Below are 19,646 nucleotides of genomic sequence, written 5' to 3'. Positions count from 1 at the left end.
TGTTTCTTTATGGGTGTTATATCTGGAAAAGACCTTATTCTGACCTTGACTCTCTTAGAAAACATGAGATACTCTAAAAAAAAGAATGATTGCTATTTTCTCAACAAAGCTATAGTCAAAGTAATATACTAGCATTGCTACAAGGACTGCCAGCTTTTTAAAAATATAGAAACAAAGAATTACAATAATTTTGGTTTTAAGATGAATTTTAGTGTTAGATTTTTGTGTCACTATCATTTCCCCTCATTATAACCCCACCAGATGCAAAGTCTTCTTTGTAATAAAGAGAAACACTTAAGCAAAGCCACTAAACACATCTGTCTGATAGTGTCTATAGCATTCCAGATCTGCTGTATATATATATATATATATATATATATATATATATATATATATATATATATATATATATATATATATATATATATATCTTTATTGAGAAGAGGGAAGTTTGTTTCCCCATATGTTCTCCATGGATGAGACTGTTTATTATAATTCCATCAGAGTTTGATGGTTTTTAATGTTGTTATTATACTCAACATTACTTTAGAAATTTCATATTGTCCTCCTGGTTATGTTTACTTCCTTCTGAATCAGTTCATATAAATCTTTCAATGTTTTTTTTTTTCTGAATTCTCACATTTGTCATTTCTTATGGTAACAGTAATACTCCATGATTTTCATGTAGCACAGGATTTTCAATCATTTCCCAGTGGAGACCCATTTTCTTGTATTTTTTTTTCCCCAGGCACAATGGTTGTTGCTAAGATTAATTAATCTCTTATAATTTCAAGCATTTTATATCTTCCTAGAGCAAGTTCTTTGAAAATATACATTAATACATCTTGTCTCCTGCCTTGCCTATAGTGGACTACAATAACAAAAATGAGAAAAACTAAAATTATATATCAACTTACAATTTGCAAAACATCATACAAATATTAGCTTATTTTATCCTTACAAAAGGCCTGGATGGTAGGAGCTTTTGTTCCTTTGTTTTGTTTTGTTAATCTCCATTTAATAACTGTGGAAATGGAAAAAAATAGAAGTTACCTGTTTTGTCCAGTGTCACATAACTAATAAATGTTTGAGGCTAAATTTGAACTCAGATCTTCCTAATTTCAGGAACAGTGTTCTATCCATTAAACCAATAAGGATTTTTAATTATTTTTTTAAAGAAGCAATCATTGGGGTTGGGGGGGGAGAAGTATGCAATCTGAATAGGTAAGAATAATAGGAAATGTAAGATGCTAGTCATTATTGCTAGGTGGTAGTGAAACTTTTTAATAAATAAAAATTATGATAATGACATGTTCAAACTTATGAAGTTTGCTTTATGGTATTTACAAAAAAAGAACACCATAATATTTTCTTACTCAACAAATGCATATAAATAGTTTCAAATGCCCTATTTGATTCAAATTTCTTTGTAGTTAGAAGAAGAAAAACACGTGGATACCTTTTAAATACTCTTACTGGAGGACTTTTAGAATAAATCCTCATTATCTTCAAGAAAGTTGAAAGGACCACTGAAAGGCTAAACGACCCACGCATGGTGACATAGTCCATCTCCTGTGTAAGCAGTAGGAGTTGAAGGCAACTTGATGACTTAGAGTCAGGTTATCCATGTCCTTTACCACACTGTCATTTGTAACCACCAAGAAAAAAACCTCTTTAAATGTGAGGAAAAAGGAGACACAATGTAATCTAATTAAGATCACGTCAATCCATAGACAAATTTGGACATCAAATGAAGATGTGTACAGCATTGTCATGCTCCCATACAGAATGCATTTGAAAACTGAGAATTCACCTGTCAGAGAAGTGATGAACTTAAAATGTGGAGGCATCTATTTTCAAGCACACCAAAGTGGGAATTTATTTTCATGGAATATACATGTTTGTGATGGTGTCTTTCCTCATTCTTTTCTTTCTATTGTCCTTTTGATTCAGGGATGGGGAGTAGTGGGAGAGATATTATAAATGCATGTAAAAATAATTTGCTAAAAATTAAACTTAACAATAAGGCAGACAGAGCTAAAATACCATACCAGTTCATCAGTGAATCATTCTTTTCTAGACAAAGGAAATAAAAGATAAAGACAAAACTTAAATAAATTTCTTTTGGGATGGTTGATGTGGGTTTATACTAGAGATATAGAGAAGGTAAGCAGGTGTCTTGTTTACTGTTCAGTTCTCCTAAAGGAAATTTGTATGGCAGCAGAATTACTTACATACTTCTTCAGTGTGTATCCATTGAAGGAAGTGTCTCAGAGCCATACAGACCAGTGATTCTGCCAGGATCTACTACAGTAACACACTTATACATATTGCTTCTTTAATGGCACTAAAAATTTCTGTGGTTGATAGCTTCAAGTCACAAAGGTGATCTGTCTTAAAGGTTAAGTGCAATTATGCCTTAAGGTAGACTGTTGGAAAAACGGATCTTGCAATTCCCCTTCTGGACTCAGTTATAGCCAAAGAATCAAGTGTTGCTAGCATAAAATCAACATGAAAACCATTGCATAAAACTCTATATCAGATCTTTATTTTTAAAGGCCATCAGGAAATGATCAATAATTCATTTAAGAGCATATCTATTGGATTCATATTATAAACTCAATACTATAGGCTATCAATCTTGTACTAGATGCCATACAAATGACACTTCCAGAAGGACCCTAAATAATTAAGAAGTGTTTATAAATAAAGAACACAAGGCACAAGCTACATTTTCCTCACCCTTCACCAGTGAATAAAAGTGATGAACAAGTCCAAATTTGTTTTTTCTTTTGAAAGTGAATAGCTGACTAGGAATTTCATGTCTGGGAATGGGACTTAGATTCATGGACCGTGGTCTATAATAATAAAGACATGACAGATTCCTGACCAGAGATGGAGTATACCTAAAACAGTTCACTACCAGGTATCTTGCAAATCTAATCTAAATGGCTTTAAACTAAAAAGGACAAGGAAGAAATACAACTGCTTATGTGTATCTCCCAAGATAGATGCTATAGAAATGTCCACAAAAGATGAAGAAAATAGATGGGATGCCCAAAAATTCATAGGAGAAAAAAAATTCAAGAAAGAGTCAGAGTAAAATCTTATATGCAGAAGTCTTACTTATGTATATATTGTATAGAGACAAAGGTCCCCATACAAATGTCCAAACAAACACAAAAAGACTTAATAACTTAATGCAAGGAGGCAAATTAGACCTCACAGATAGCACAGAGACATGGGGGAATAAAAGTCATGACTAGACCATAGTTCTACATGGGTATACTTTATCCAAAAGAAATGGAGTAGATAAAAGGGAGTGAGGTAGGCATTGTGTATTAACATCTACTTGTATAGGAAAAATCCAAGAACTTCTATTTGGGTGATCAAAAGAGGGAGAAAAAAGTGATTTTGTCATTAGTACTTACTACAGTCCTACTGAACAGAAGAAAAAGAGTTGCCATTTGAACAAACAGCAAGCCTGGCACAGAGCCATAATCCAGTAAGAACAAAGAACTTCACTTACTCAGACAGCTGCAAAAGTACCATTTGTCCACGTCCTCCACATTCAGCTTCTACCCTTTCCTACCTTCATGCACCATTGTCTGTTGAGAGAGGTGTTTTATTATCTCACTTCAGAACCTCTTAGTGTCTTTACATCAAGCCCTGATTTATAGTATTTGCCAGTTTCTGAGATGAAATTACTCACAATGAAAATTTAACAATTGGCTCTCACTAGCTAGTGGAAGCTGACCTGTGAATGATATCCTATTTCAAAGGTTCTCAAAGTGTGGTCAGTGAGACCCTTTCAAAGGGGTCCTTTATATCAAAACTCTTTTCCTAATAATACTAAGACTAATAAATAATTTTATTTCTAATATGGTAAAGGCTGATAATATATAATCAACATATACTCTTAGGGGTTGAGGGATGGAGTCATTACTAACTTTTGAGTGTTAAGGAGTCCTGAGACCATAACATTTGAGAACCATTGACTTTTACAACAAAATATGTTAGTAAGTGCTTTCCCTCTTCATTCTGTATTCAAGTCATCACATCCAACTTACCTCTCTACAGGTTAAAAATGTTTCACACTCAGCCTCTGCTTTCATAAGGCAAACCTACCCATTCCTGAAGTGAAAGAAAAGGGGTTCATAGTATTGAACTTCTTTATTCTTTTGCTGGTGCCCATAGATGCTACCCCAGTTCCTTGCCAGTATTTCTAATTGTTTTATAGAGCTTTCTATTGTTTTATAGAGCTTTGCTTTATTGCACTTTATAGATGTCTCATTTTTACAAATTGAAAGTATGTGGCAACCCTGGGTTGAACAAGTCTATTGGCATCTTTTCCCAACAACATATGTTTACATCATGTGTCTGTGTCACGTTTTGGTAATTCTTGCAGTATTTCAAGCTTTTTTTCATTATTATTAAATCTGTTATGGTGATCCACAATCGCTGATCTTTGAATGTTATTATTATAAATATGTTGGGGTGTCACAAACTGTGCCCATATAAGATGGCAAAATTAATCAATAAATGTTAAGTGTGTTCTTTTTGCTCCACCAACTCCCAGTCCCCTATTTCTCTCCCTTTCCTCTGGCATCCCTGATCCCTGAGACACATGAATATTGAAATTAGACCAATAAATAACCCCACAAGAGCCTGTAAGTGTTGAAGTGAAGAGAAGAGTCAGAACTGCCTCAATTTAAATTAAAAAAACCTGGAAAAGATTAAGCTTAACGAGGAAAACATGATGAAGGCCAAGATAGGTCAAATGCTAGACCATCACCCTGGTCAGTCAGTAGCCATCAACAACAAAGTAGACCTTCCACCAGCTCATTGAATGCTGACCATCATCTGATTTTTTTTTTTTGTAATAAACTATTTGGTCCCAATGCTGCTCCACTAGTAAGAGGCTCCCAAATCTACTCTCTTCACCAGTTTTTGTTTTTAGGCCTGTACACAGGCCTAGGCTACCCTCCTACCTATCCCTATATGAACCCCCTTGTCTTGCTTTATCTAGTAGACATGGTTTCCTGACCTCTTCACATTATGCATCTTGCCCGTGGTCTAGTGCTAACAGGATTTGCTTTTGTGTTTCTCTGCCATAAATAAGTAATATATGTGGGCAGTGTAGGAAGTAGCAATGATTTTTAAATAAATCAGTTTCCATTCTTTACTTTCTCAAACTGGAATGAGAAATAGGAAATAAGTTTTAGCTATGGGAAATGTGAGAAAAATTGTAGTCATGCCTCAAAATAAAAGAGGGTTTCATAAAGCAGAAATGGACAGGGAATAACAATGAATATAATTTATAATGTCACCATTTTATTTTGAGTTAAATGAAAATTAAAGCATCCTTCCTCTAGGGAATTGTGCTTCTTGGCCAATCTGGTTACTTTGTAATTGTCCTATTAACTGGTATTCCAGTGCAACTTAGGTAGGTTTAGATTTATTGATTACATGAAGACAGTAAGTCATTCTTCACAGAAGTGATTTTGCGAACTGGCAAAGCCTTCATCCCAAGGAATAAGTAGCAGTTAACAATGATCAGCAACTAGGTTTTCTCCACTCCCCCTCAAATCCAAATTGCTTCTTTCTTTCCTAACAATGTAATCGATAGATACTAGGTTTAATCAATATATTCCCTGGCTCACAGAATATCTTTAGTAATGTAATTAAGACAGAGATCATTGAGGATACATTATTTTAAAGCCTGAATGATTTTAAACCTATTTATTGTACCGTTATCTTCTTCCCTTAGTCTGTTGTATTTTCTTAGTACTTTTTCCTACTGAAGGGTGAAGTAAGATTGTGGAACTATTTCTAGCATCACTAAGGATTGGAATTTGGGGCCACTTTTAGTCAAATATTTGAAAATATGAAGTGAATAAACCTTGCATATGTATGTAAATAATAATACTCTCCCTACGAATTTTGGGGGGGCAGCTTTGGGAGGTGAAGGTCCTGACTTGTAATTTCATCAATAGGGTAATTCTCAGTAGGCAAACGCATGCCACTGATGCAGATTAACAAACTATCTCTAATTCTTGGTCTTCAAAAGTCATCTGGGGCAAATGAGAGATGGAGTGATTTGCCCATTGTCTTCACCAAATAAAATTACTTCTATGTATTTTGGAGTCTTTGAGGATTGTTTTAGGGAACTGAGAGATTAAAGGACTTGCTCTTGGTTACACCAAGTATATATTAGAGTCAGCACTTGAATTCAGGTCCTTCCATGCACTGGAACACTTTTCCTTTCCTGCAGAATATATCAACCATTCAAAATAACTATAAAAATAGAAATTATCCCCTATAATACTACATGTAATAACTCATGAAAATATATTTTAATGTAGACACATTTAAAGTAGCAAGTTTAATTATGTTTATTCAGTAAAATAATGAAAGTAGCAGGATTAGGCTACCTGGAAAGAAATAATGGTATGATATATAGAGCACTGAACTTACGTCTTTCTTCAGATTTCAGTTGATCTGCTTATTAATTGTGTAAACTTGGAAAAGTTATGGAACTTCTCAAGACCCTAGCGGCTCTCCAGGCCAAAAGACCCTTCTCTGGGCATCACTTTACTATATGGATTGTTTTTCTGTATTTGAATGAAAGCTCCTGGAGGGCAAGAACAGTTGGAACTTTCGTACTTAGATCCCTAGAGTTTAACCCTGTCCCTGGCATAGAATAAGTGCTTAATGAAAGGGTTTTGTTTTTTTTTTTGGTTTATTTCCCTTTGTTCTTCCCTACCTTTCTTTTTTCCTTCCTCCCTTCCTTCTTTCCTTTCATCTTTCTTTCCTCCATTTTTTCTTTCTTTTTTCTTTCTTTCCTTCATCCTTATCTCATTCCTTCCTCCTTTTCTCCTTTCTTCCCTTCCTTTTTTCCTTCCTGCCTTCTTCCCTTACTTCTCTCCTGCCTCCTGATCCTCATCCGTCAAGTTAGTAGGTACCTCCTCCTAAAAGAAGTCTTTCCAGATTCCCTAAGCTTTCCTAATCACTTTGTGTTTATTTGGTGTTTACCTCATGGTGAACGTATTGTAGCACAATGATGGCACAAAGTGGGTATTTAATAAATTTAATTTATTAAATATTAATAAATATTTCATTGTTTGCCTAACTCCATGAGTTGTAAGTTCTCTCTCAGTTCTAAAGATGAACCTTTAGAACAAATTTGAAAGCTTTAGTAAGTCTAAGTCAAGGTGTATTAAAGGATATTCATTTGATATGTTTCTTCTGAGTTGCCTTTGCTGTCCTCATTCAGCATTTAGTCTTGGGTTCTCTTTTCTTCTCTCTCTTTATAACTGACTGGATAAGCTCATCAGCTCTCAAGGCTTCAATTACCTTTCCAGTATTTGATTTAACTCAACAGATAAAAGTTGCTGCTCTGTTACAATCTACTCCCCTCTACACATACTATAATCCAGTTACATTACCCAACATGCTAGTCTTTACATGTCACATTCCTCCCATAACTACCTTTGCACTGACTGCCTCCATGATATAGGGTCAGCAAATCTTTGCACATTAGAACCTGACCTATACAATATTGGAGGGGGAGGGGGCACAACGTATTGAGTATTCCATGTTCAAAGCTCTGATGTAATCTTTGTTGTTTCTCTCTTCCCAACTTCTCACATCAAATCAGTGCCATTGTATCTCTTTTGTTTCCCTTCCTTCTCAATATCTCTCACATTCATCTCCTCCTTTCCATTGCCACCACTCTAAATGCAAAAATTCATTATTATGATCCTCATAAATCTTTCCCCTATCTTTCAAAACCATCATTTATACCATCAATAGTCATCTTTCTTAAATATGTCAGTCAATTGTTCAGAACCATTCATTATCTTTCATTTTCCTGTTTCATATGGTTTTCAACTCTTTTAACTAACATTCAAGGTCCTCTGTGGTTTGTCCTTTCTTTTCAGACTAATCTCTTAATGTGTTCCTCTATGTACTCTTTATTTGACAAAGTAGTATCTAATACTAGATACTTATCAGTCATTATACATTGTATTTTCCTGCTTTCATGACTTTAATCACAGTAGGACACATTTTGGAAATATCACCACTTTCCCTTCAATGCTTTTCCATACATTAAAGCCAATCTAAATATCTACTCATAGTATCAAAATATCATAGATGTAGTTAGAAGAGAAACCTTAGAAGGTATTTAGTCCAACCTTTTATTTTGCAAATGAAGAAATTTAGGAACAGAGAAGTCAAATGACATGCCCAAAGTCTTCCGTATCTCTCCCCAGCCTAACTTGATAATGTCCTTTCCTCCATCAGATCTCACATAAAATTTTGTGGATCTCAAGTAGGTATCATGTTCAATATTATTCTGCATTATATTTATTTGTCTATCATGTTCCCTTTCTAGAAACAAATTCCACAAAGACTAGGGACTATCTCTTAACTTAACTTTGTATCTCATCTGGTGCCTTTGGATATCTATTTTGTGTTTGTGCGAGGGCTAAAACCCTGGCTTTTCTGATGATGCCTAGTCTAATGTTCTCCTTAGGATGCAATGGAGAAGCTTTAATCCATTCCAAGAGAAAGAGGGTAAACAAGAAGAAAGGTAGGCATTAAGAACGGGCAAAGGGAAGCACCTTCAACTTTATTTTATAATGAATAAAAGTTATTGGTGAGATTTTTCTCTGGAGATAGGGTATACTTAAATTATCACTTTGCTGGGGGGATGGGGAGCTGGGGAGGAGACAATTATGCTCCCAGCCCTAGGAAGCCAGAGGAAAGTACCCCTATGGGAGTGTTCTGTTCAGAATTCTAGATCAGGGGTTCTTAACTTTTTTTATATCCTGGGCTGGGGGAGACAATTATGCTCCCAGCCCTAGGAAGCCAGAGGAAAGTACCCCTATGGGAGTGTTCTGTTCAGAATTCTAGATCAGGGGTTCTTAACTTTTTTGTATCATGGGCTCTTTTGGCAGTCTGATGATGCCTGTGGTCTCCTTCTTGGAAAACTATTTTTAAATTTATAAAATACATAGGATTAAAAATACTAAGTATATTGAAATAAAGATGCAGGTTTTGTTTGGGGTTTTCTGTTTGTTTGGTTTTTTATCTATTCACATCCATGGATCCTACAAAAATCTATCCATGTATCTGTCCACAAGTCTGTGAACCACAGTTTATGGATGCCATCTTAGCTGTACTGCAGACCTTTCAACCAAGGTTACTTTGGTAGCACCTACTGACTTCAGATCAGCTAACATTCTTCAGCTGTTTAGACAGGCACAAATTTTGAAAACATTTAAGTATGTCTAGTGAAGTAATTTCAGTTAATTTCTTCTCTTCCCTTGTTTACCATCTTTGAAGTTTTTAACAGTAGCGCCTTACCTCCAGGCTGTAATTTCAAGGAGATTGTTTGCCCAGTTTACCCCCAGACTTTGTTGTGCTCTATATAAGCCATTCTCTTCCTGGAAAGCAGTTTAAGAAGGTGCTCACTTCAACCATTAAACTAATTAACCTCTTAACTGAAGAGGCTCCTTGTTGCTGGTCACAATTGTTACATATCAATTTCAAATTAAGACTGTAACAGAAAAATGTATGAGGAAATCTTCGCATATAGTTTAGTCTACGCAAATTACTTTAACCAAGGAGGAATGGAAATATGTCTGAAAGTATAATCTGAAACCGAAACGGCGGTTTCATTTTTATGATATGCAGATGCTCAAGATATGCAGAACATTCATTACATCCATACCTGAACTATTTGTAATCTCATGACCACGGAGTCTCCATCCAACAATGCAGATCACATCCCAGCCATACTTGCCTATTCTGTCCATAGAGGATGGGCCTAGGGATCTTGTGGTACCAGGAAAGCATATTGGATCTGAAGTCAGAGAACTTAACTGGTTTCAAACCACCCTTCTCAGTCTTATTACCTGTGTGACTTTGGGCAAGTCACATACCCTTCCTGGGCCTAAGAGTCCTCTTCTGTAAAATGAGGTTATTGAACTTGGTGGCCAGCCATTGAGATCACTTGCAAACCTCTAATTTTATGATCTTTCCTCTCATTCTCTTAACATTTCCAGGAACACTTGACTAGTCAATCTCATGTCATCCCTTGCAGCTTCTTCATAGTCAAATATGTCATCAGAGGATTTTCAGATATCTTTGCAATTGAGATAAAATTAGCATGGAAGATGAAAATCCACATATTATTCAGTGAAGTATCTCCACATCAGGAAGAAAAAAGAAAGAAACAATAGAGTTTGGATAATTTAGCAACTGGATAATGGGCCCTACATATTTAAATTTTTAACTGCACTGCCTTTGGCAAGAACCTGCTGGTGAAAACATTTTGTCAGCTACTTAATTTGCATATTATGGCTTATATAAATTGTGGAGTCATAGATCCTATCTCAAAAGAACATCTGTTCTAGTCCCCTGCTTTCAAGTAGGTAAGATATCAATAACCCCATTTTAGAGAGGAGGATAACAAAGGCTCAGGAGGATTAATGGATTTTCCCAAGACCATATGTTGGGTCAGGGATGGGAGGAGAAGGAGAAATAGAAGCAGAAATAGAAGTTAGTTCTCCTACTGATGATTGAAGAAAATTAGACAAATCACTTATAGGCAAATCATGGGCAGATTTCCAAAATATTAATCTAATTTGTGTCAATTCCTCTCAAAATGCAAATATCACATATAGCTCTTTGTCACAGAAAAGTATGAGAAAGTACACTGATAGGATAGTGTACATACATATAAAATTCAGGCATACATTCAGACAAAGTGATTCCTACCACATGTAGATGGCATATAATCTTGTTTTCTTCCATAATACTCATGTCAATAATTTTCTTGTAAGATCAGAATCATGAGTTAAGATGCCTCAGAATGTTTAGGGGACTGCCTCTGCCTCCCTAAAAATTCCTAAGGGGAAATGATTCATGTAACTGCTTTGGGAAGGAACAGCAGCTGTCATAGCCTGGAGAATTCCCTGCTGCCATTACAATGACTCTAGGCCTCTGGGATTTCTGCCACTCACTCCTATGTTTCTGGGAAGTGGAACAGAGTGGAACATTTTATGGCTGTTAATCCCAAATCCTTGTTTGAGAAATGCCAAATCTTTGTCCATAAAATGCAAGGTATAAGTGCTTTAATAAATAACCCTATGCATTGAACCTTAACTAGGTCAGTAAAATGAGAAATTAACCACATTACACAAAAATACCAGCCACTCTCTGAGGTCATATAGAAGAGAAAAGCTTGTTGATTTCCAATCGATCACCATGGTAACATTTTCTTGTAGGTTTCAGTGCTTAGTGTCACATTTACCATCTGGAGGAAATATGTTAGCTATTCGTTACTACCTTACATTGCACATAAACTATTTAGGACATGCATATGATAATGAATTATGTATCTATAAGTTGATTTCTCTAAACAAAAAGTGGGTATGTCTGTGCTATGAAATTGCTATTCAATTTAATTTGTTAAAAATCAGGAAGATTTCAGAAAGTAGCAATTTTAGACCACATAAATTGCATTTTATTAGTAGACATTATACACATATACCAATACATATATATGTATGTATGTATGATGTATATGTATAAGTAACATGATTTATTCTGGTCCCACTTTGAGATCTAGTTCTGCTATATCTGTCTCTTATCTTCCACCCTCTCTCTCTCTCTCTCTCTCTCTCTCTCTCTCTCTCATACACACACACACACACACACACACACACACACACACACACACACACACACACTTTCAGGTTGCTCCAGTATTTTGATAATGGAATTGGTAATTCTCTTTACTCCCATCACTGACTCAAGTCCCCTTGATTAGCACTCTAAGGTCCTTTACATTATCAGATTAGGTTTTACCAAGGAATATTTACTTCAAACATATGGCAAGAATAAATATCCAAGCATTTCCCCAGCTCCTTAGGGCACAATTCCCCTCAATATCCATGGACAGGGAAAATCAGACACATGGCTTAACTTAGTTCCTACAAATATTAATTTGTCTCACCAAGCTCAAGTACAATGCCCCTCTTTTACAGTTCTAGGATCCTTGCTTCTCAGGGACTCTTTACTGGACTGATTGCAACATTTGGCATGGATTCCCAAATTCCAGTATCCCCATGACTTGGATCCTAGAATGGAGACATCACTCCCTCCCCCTAGAACTGGAAAGGACAAAAAAACAGGACCAAAATCCCAGCCTGTTTCTCTGGGCCACAAGGCCTAAGGGATAGGTGAGGCAAGATGTCTCTCAAGCCCTCTCCCCTTTTTGTTTGATGTTACATCTATGTGTATTTATATGCATACATAGACATCTCTATCTATAGACCTATATCTATGCACACACACATATCAATATCATTATTTGCATATCAATGTTAATATTTGACTGAAAAAGGAGAAGTAACTGCTCACTTAAGAGGCTACATGGTAGCCATGGAAAGAGCAATGGACTTGAAGCCATATCCCAACTCCAATAATGAATGAGTCATTTGACCTCCATGACCTTCAGTTTCTTCATCTATGTCATGAGAGAATTGGATTTCATGACCTCTAGGTCATTTAAATGACTTTCTAGATGACCTTTGAGATCTGTGATGCTATGAGGATCAGATTTCTCTTCCTGACTCCTTTTAAAAGTGTGACCTTGAATGTCTCTTATCTTCATTGTACTTAAATTTCCTCATCTAATAATAATTGTTTATATTTATAGTTATATATATGTATATGTATATATGTATATATATATATGTATATATATATATAACAGTTTATATTATGTCTTAAGATTTGCTAAGATTTTATGTACAATGTATCATTTGAGTCTCATAACAAGGAAGATTCTACCAGTATTTTTACCTCCATTTTACAGAAGAGGAAACTAAGGTTCCAGGCAGTAAAATGCTTTGCCTGTGATCACATAGCTAAGTAAGTGTTGAGGGAGGATGGGAATCCTGGTCTTCTTTTTTGAGTTTTAAAGTTGGCACCCCACCACAAGAATTCTCATTTTGTGGATATGGCTTAGATAGCACTTTACTGTTACTATATATTAACATTGAGTCAAATGTTAGCAATTCTCTGGTATTCCTGAGCCATTATGCCTCATTTTGACAGACTTGAAAGTGAAATGAGTTTGTTACTCTGAGGATTTTCTCTCATATAAATATTTGTCCAGTTGATTTAGATTTTTCAGATGAAAGGGCCCTATGTACACAAAACATAAATTTAAATTTCCTGTGAGATGCTATTGCTGTTTACGATGTAAAGACAAGAAATGTAAGCTGGAATCACAGAAACCAAGATGGTGGAGACCGTCTTTTAAGAAACACAAAGACTAAAAATGTAGATTATCTGCCCTGACTTTGAAAACTATATTCCAGTATGAAATAGAAGGTTGATCTCACTTGGTACTATTTACCCCATGATTGAAAGATAACTTGTCACTATTTGTTGCACACATATTTAACACACAAAAAGGGGGGGAGGGATTGAGTATTAATTACTTAACAGCTCTTCATTCTATTGAAAGAAATATATTAGTTATATCAGTGCAATGTGTTGCTGGTAAAATGTTAGTGGTCAGAGAGGTAGCGCAGTGGATAGAGTGCTGGACTTGGAATCAGGAAGACTCATTTCCTGAGTTCAAATGTGGTCTCACATACTTACTAGCTGTGTGACCCTAGGAGAGTCACTTAACCCTGTTTGCTTCAGATTCCTCATCTTTAAAATGAGCTAGAGGAGAAAAATGGCAAATTGCTCTAGTATCTCTGATAAGAAAACTCTAAATGAGGTCACAAAGAGTCAGACATGACCGAAAAATGAGTAAACAACAAAAGCTAATATAATAGCAAATCTTCATTTTCTATTTTGTCAAAAAATGGATAAGCTGAACTATCTTGAACCCTTAAGAATTTTCTTGTGCTCCTATTAAATAAATATGCCAAGGGAACAAATTAAACTTTAAGTTCAATCTATTGATAATAAATGGATTTATTTATGATTCATCTTATTTCCACTGTTTTTATTGGAAGAGAAAAGCTAAATCTCCCCCACCCCTCTGCCATACTCTTCCTAGAATTGCTGGCCCAACATAGAGAATCACTGAATAGTAACCATATAACGATGATGAAAATATTTTGGAGCCAAACTGAAAGTGTAATTCATGCAAAAATACATTTATCATTTCATGTGCTTCAGTCTTCCATTTCTTTATGAATAAAATAAGGGGTAAGGGGTAAAATGAATTCTAAGGTCTTTCCCAGTTCTGCTCTATAGAATAAATTGCACTTTATTTCGTTCTTCTCTTTCTAACACATTCACATGCATTAAAAAAATCAGAATGATGATTTACCTAGGTAAATGCAAATCAGTGTATTATTTGGGAATTCTTTGGCTGTTTAGGTGCCTTATAGGGAATGGCAGATGTATGAGGTAAAGAGTAGAGAGGTATGATTAAGACCTTAGGTCCTGTTATGCAGGTTCATAGATCAGATAATTCTATCAACCACTTTAACATTTTTCTTTACTTCTTTAATAACAACTTGAAAAGGAATTATCACAAAGCCCCTCAGAGAATTATGGAAGAACCAAGAGTTAGAAGAGTCTTGAACAAAACCACGTCCTCTTATTCAGAGGAAGAGGTGGTACATAAGGCTTTGGAAACTATATCCCAGGTGATAGGTAGTATGATCCCATGTAGCCTTTCCCTTTTATAGTTTTATGTAGTATCCATTTCTAGCCCATCTGCTATAGCAGCATTTCTCAGAACATGATCTGGGATCTCTCAGGGTCTCTAAAATACTTTCAAGGGGTTCATGAAGTCAAAATTGCTTTCATAATAATTCTAGGGAATTTCAATTTCTAATATGATAAATAACAGTAGATGCAATCCACATTAAAGAATGTGGATTCTTTGGACTCCTTAATAATATTTAAGAGTGTAAAGGATTCTAAGACCCAAAATTTTGTGAACTTCTGGGCTATAGAATCATGCTCAATATATTATTTTTATTGAGTCTCTAAATTGTCTGCCTTGGGTCATAAGTCTAGAGTTTGATGGGACCTTAGAGTTCTAATTTAACTCTCTCATGTGAAAACTGAAGACAGGGAGGTGAAGATTACTGATCTAATGTCACACAGTTAGTCATTGGTAGAGCCAGGTTTCAAACCCAGGTTCTTTGGCTCCAGATCTAACACATTTTCATTATGCCACAATGTCAGGATCTATTTTCTTGATAATACTCTTATTGCAACCCTAACATGAAGAGTTGGATTAGATGACCTCCATGGTTCCCTCTACCTGCATATAACCTATAAGTCAGCTACATATAGCTTATTATCTCATATACTTTGGGGGAAAAATATGCAGAATGTGATGCTTTCCTGAATTCCATTTCCTCCGCTAGCTTGCAACAGATGAAATTGTATCAGTTACTAAACCAGTGCTTCAATAAACATTTATTTTGTTTCCATGTGCTTAGGTAATGTGTAATGTGCTAAGGATAGAAATATAAAAGTGGGGATGGGGTTAGGAGGGGAGAGGGAATAGTGTGTACAAGTATGACTATATTCAAAAGAGATACAAAGTAACAGGAGAGGGACAAGGTACTCTCATGCAGTCAGATCCAGAAAGGCTTGATTCTGAAGGAGGAGGAGCTAGAGCTGAGTCTTAAAGAAAATCAGAGATTCTAAGAGTGCAGGCAAGGTGGGAGTGAGTCCTAGGCACAGAGATGAGCAAATGCAAAAGCATAGGAATGCCAATTCAGTGTCAAGTAGGAATAACAGTAAGAAGGAAAGTTTGCCTGTATCTCCAGTCATGTCCAAGGAATAATATGCAATTAGGCTGGAAGATCATAGGGACATTGCTGTGAAGGGCTGCAGATGGCAAAGAGAGGAGTGTACATTTTATTTTAGATGTAAGAGGGAGGTACTGGAGTTTATTGAATGATATGGTCAGACCTGTGCTTCAGGAATATCACTTTGGCAGTTGAGTGAAGGACAGATTAGAGCTGAGAGAGACAGAAAAATGAATTAGGAAGCTATTGCAGTCTAGACAAGGGGTGATGAGGGAATGGAGAAAAGGAATTGATATGACAGGCACTGTTGAAAAAGAAATGGCAATGAACAAGCCATCAATTAGACCCCTAAGAAAAAATCATGAGAACCAGATGTATTTCACAAGTGAATTTTGCCAAACATTTAAAAAATATTTAACTCTAATATTATATAACCTATTTAGAAAATAGGTAAAGAAGTTCTAACAAATTCCTTTTACAAAACAAACATGGTTCTAATATCTAAACCAGGAAGAACAAAAACAGAGAAAGGCTATAGACCAATTTTCCTAATGAATATTGATGCAAAATTTTTTAAATAAAATACTAGCAAGGAAATTAAAACAATATAATACAAAGATCCTACTGAGAGATTTATTCTAACAGTGGGATTTACAGCAAGAATAAAGAGCTGATTCAGTATAGGGAAAACTATCCCCATAATTGATTATTAATAAGAAAACTAACAAAAATCAAATGATTATCTTAGTAGATGCAGAAAAAAAACTTTTGCCAGAATACAACACTCATTCCTACTAAAACACACACACACACACACACACACAAGAAAGCACGGGAATAAATGAAACTTTTCTTAAAATGATAAGTAATATTTATCTGAAATCATTAGCAAGGATTATCTGTAATGGGGATTAAGCTAGAAACCTTTGCAATAAGATCTGGGGTTAAGTAAGAATATCCTTTGTCACCACTGTTACTCAACAGTGCACTAGAAATGCAAGCCATAGCAGTAAGAAAAAGAAACTGAAGGAACTAGAATGGACAATGAGGAAATAAAACTATCACCCTTTGTGAATATGGTGGTGATATTGGAGAATCTGAGAAAAATCAATTAAAAAACTAGTTTAACAACTTTAGCACAGTTGTAAAATATTAAATAAACCCACATAAATAAATCATCAGCATTTCTACATAATACCACTAAAGTCCAGCAGAAAGAGATAAAAAGAGAAATTCCATTTTAAATAACTGCAGAAAATATAGAATTATTGGGAGTCTGTTGGCTAATACAAACCCAGGAACTATATGAACACAATTGTAAAACACTTTTCACACAAAGTCAGATCTAAACAACTGGAAAAAAATATTAATCGCTCCTTGGTAGGTCAAGTCAATATAATAAAAATAGCAATTCTGTCTAAATTAATTTACTTATCCAGTGCAATACCAATCAAAATACCAAAAATTATTTCATAAAACTGGAAAAAATAACAAAATTCTTCTGAAATAATGAAAGATAAAGAAATCAATGAAAAAAATGTTAAGAAAGGTGGCCTAGCCATACATAATAGATCTCAGACTGTATTACAAAACAGCAATCATCAAAACAATCTGGTACTGGCTAAGAAATAAATCGGTGAATCGGTAGAAAATACTAGGGAAACAACACACGGTGGTAAATGGCTTTAGTAATCTAGTGTTTGATAAACCCAAAGACCCAAACTTTTGGGAGAAGAGCTCACTATTTGACCAAAATTGGTGGGAAAATCGGAAAGCGGTTTGGCAGAAACTAGGTTTATAGAAACATCTCACACTGTATAACCCAGATAATTTCAAAATGAATAAATGATTTAGACATAAAAGGTGAGTAAAGTAGGGAGAATAGAATTATTTCCACGTGAGATCTATGGAGGAGGGAAGACTTTGTGACCAAATATGAGCTAGAAAGTATTACAGAGTATAAAATGGATAATTTTGAATATATTAAATTAAAAGGTTTGGGGGCTTTTTTTTTTTTTTTTTTTTTTTGCACAAACGAATCCAATGCAGCCAAGATTAGAAAAAAAGGAGAAAACTGGAAAATAGGTTAGGTACTTCAGACCTGAAGAAACTACTGTGTGCTTGCTGTTACCTTGTCACAACGTGAGGAGAGGCAGATTTTGTTAGTAGACCTTGTAAGTTACCTTTGAAAAATGGTGGATGGTGTGATCAACTCTTATCTATTCTCACTGTGGTTTAACAAGCTACAACAAATTATTCATTTGCCTCCTGAGGTTTTCCATTCATTAGGTTATGGTGATGGTTTGTGATGGCAGTAAATGAGAAAAGGGACTCGTTTGAGAAAAGTGAATGCTTTTTCTGATCACTAAGGGGGAAAAGCCCCCAAACCTCTAGGCTTTGTTATTTGTTTTTCCAGTGTGGGCTCTAATTTTGTATGGTATCCAAGATTTTCAATGAGTTGTTTCATAAGAGATAGTATCACTGAGTGGTTTTGTATTATTTTTTTCAGTTTTTCCTAATGATTTAAATAATTGAGCAAATTTTCAACTCCTAAAGGAATCAAATGAATATCATAAGTAAAAATACAATTTATCAAATAATTTTGGTGTTTTGTTGCAGTTCAGTAATTTACATAGTTGTAAACTCTTTTATAAATATTTCTTCAATCAGATAGTCTCACAAATCATAATGTCACTCTTCAAAAAAAAATAAAAATAAAAAAAGAAGCACTGTGATAGAAAACATGGTTTATTTTCTTAGTTATCTAAGCAGACCAGATGTTCTGGGTGTGTTGGCCAATCTGAAGAGTCCCCCTGGAACACAAAATTGTTCTAGCTTTAACAGTATATCTTATGCTGCAGCAATTATTTTCAAAATAAATAGTTCTTTCCTCAATACAAATAAAATGTAGATGCCTCCTTTAACTTTGACAATTTTCCCCAGAACTGTTTTGGAACATTCCATATATATTTGCATGACACAGTAAGAAACAAATTCCTAACCCCTCCCAAAAGGTAAGAATGAAAGCATTCTCTTGTAATAGAGCTTATTTCGAGCATCATTGAAGGTTGACACCCTGAAGTAGGCTAATCTCATCCCACTAGACAGTAAACCAAGATGCCTTTTGAATTGATTCCCTAATTGGTTTGGTACTCCCCATCACACTTGGTCTTAAGAGAAAGCAACAGCAGTAGGTACCCACATGCATTTGTACAGAAGTATAATTTGTGTTTTCTGTAGGAGTGTTTGTTTCAAACATTGCTTTTATAATGCTAAGAAGGAAATGTGCCTTGGTTGAAAACTGCTTCTGTGGGAATAAATGTATGATTTTCATGGAGTAAAGAATTTACTCCCAAGTCCTCCTAGCAATTAATGATCTTTTTTTTCCCAAACATGTTAGAATTTTTAGAAGTGTGTCTCTACAAAGAAGCATATAGTCATTGGTTCTAGTATGTAAAACTATTGTAGATAAAAGAATTTTATGTCATAGAAAAAAAAAAACAAGTATTGAAATATGAGTCTGAAAAACTTGATTTTGAATCCCTGCTCTTTAACTTGTCATTTATATGAACTGCTTAGTCCCTTTGGCTCTTAGTTTCCTCATCTATGAAATATGGGAGTTGTATTAGGTGACTGTTAAGGTCTCTTTCCATTCTAAAATTCTGTGAATTTATATATATCTATGTCTATATATCTATATCTATGTATCTATATATCTATATCTATATCTATATCTATCTATATATATATATAGAGAGAGGAATGTTAATGATTGTAGGAGGTAGCCCTGGTTAAGGGTCAGAGTCTGAATGCAAATCCAAACCAATTAGT

The 19,646-nt window shown here is 35.0% G+C and overlaps 1 protein-coding gene across 1 annotated transcript in view; it reads left to right on the top strand.

Annotated features, from left to right (window-relative positions):
- Positions 1–19,646, top strand: part of IL1RAPL1 (interleukin 1 receptor accessory protein like 1) — a 1,535,580-nt gene that overhangs the window by 1,479,017 nt on the left and 36,917 nt on the right. The window lies entirely within an intron of this gene.

The sequence above is a fragment of the Notamacropus eugenii genome, chromosome 5 (assembly GCF_028372415.1).
Source record: "Notamacropus eugenii isolate mMacEug1 chromosome 5, mMacEug1.pri_v2, whole genome shotgun sequence".
Taxonomy (NCBI): Eukaryota; Metazoa; Chordata; class Mammalia; order Diprotodontia; family Macropodidae; genus Notamacropus; species Notamacropus eugenii.
The sequence above is the reverse complement of the archived record's forward strand: the minus strand, read 5'-3'. Positions and strand labels throughout refer to the sequence as shown.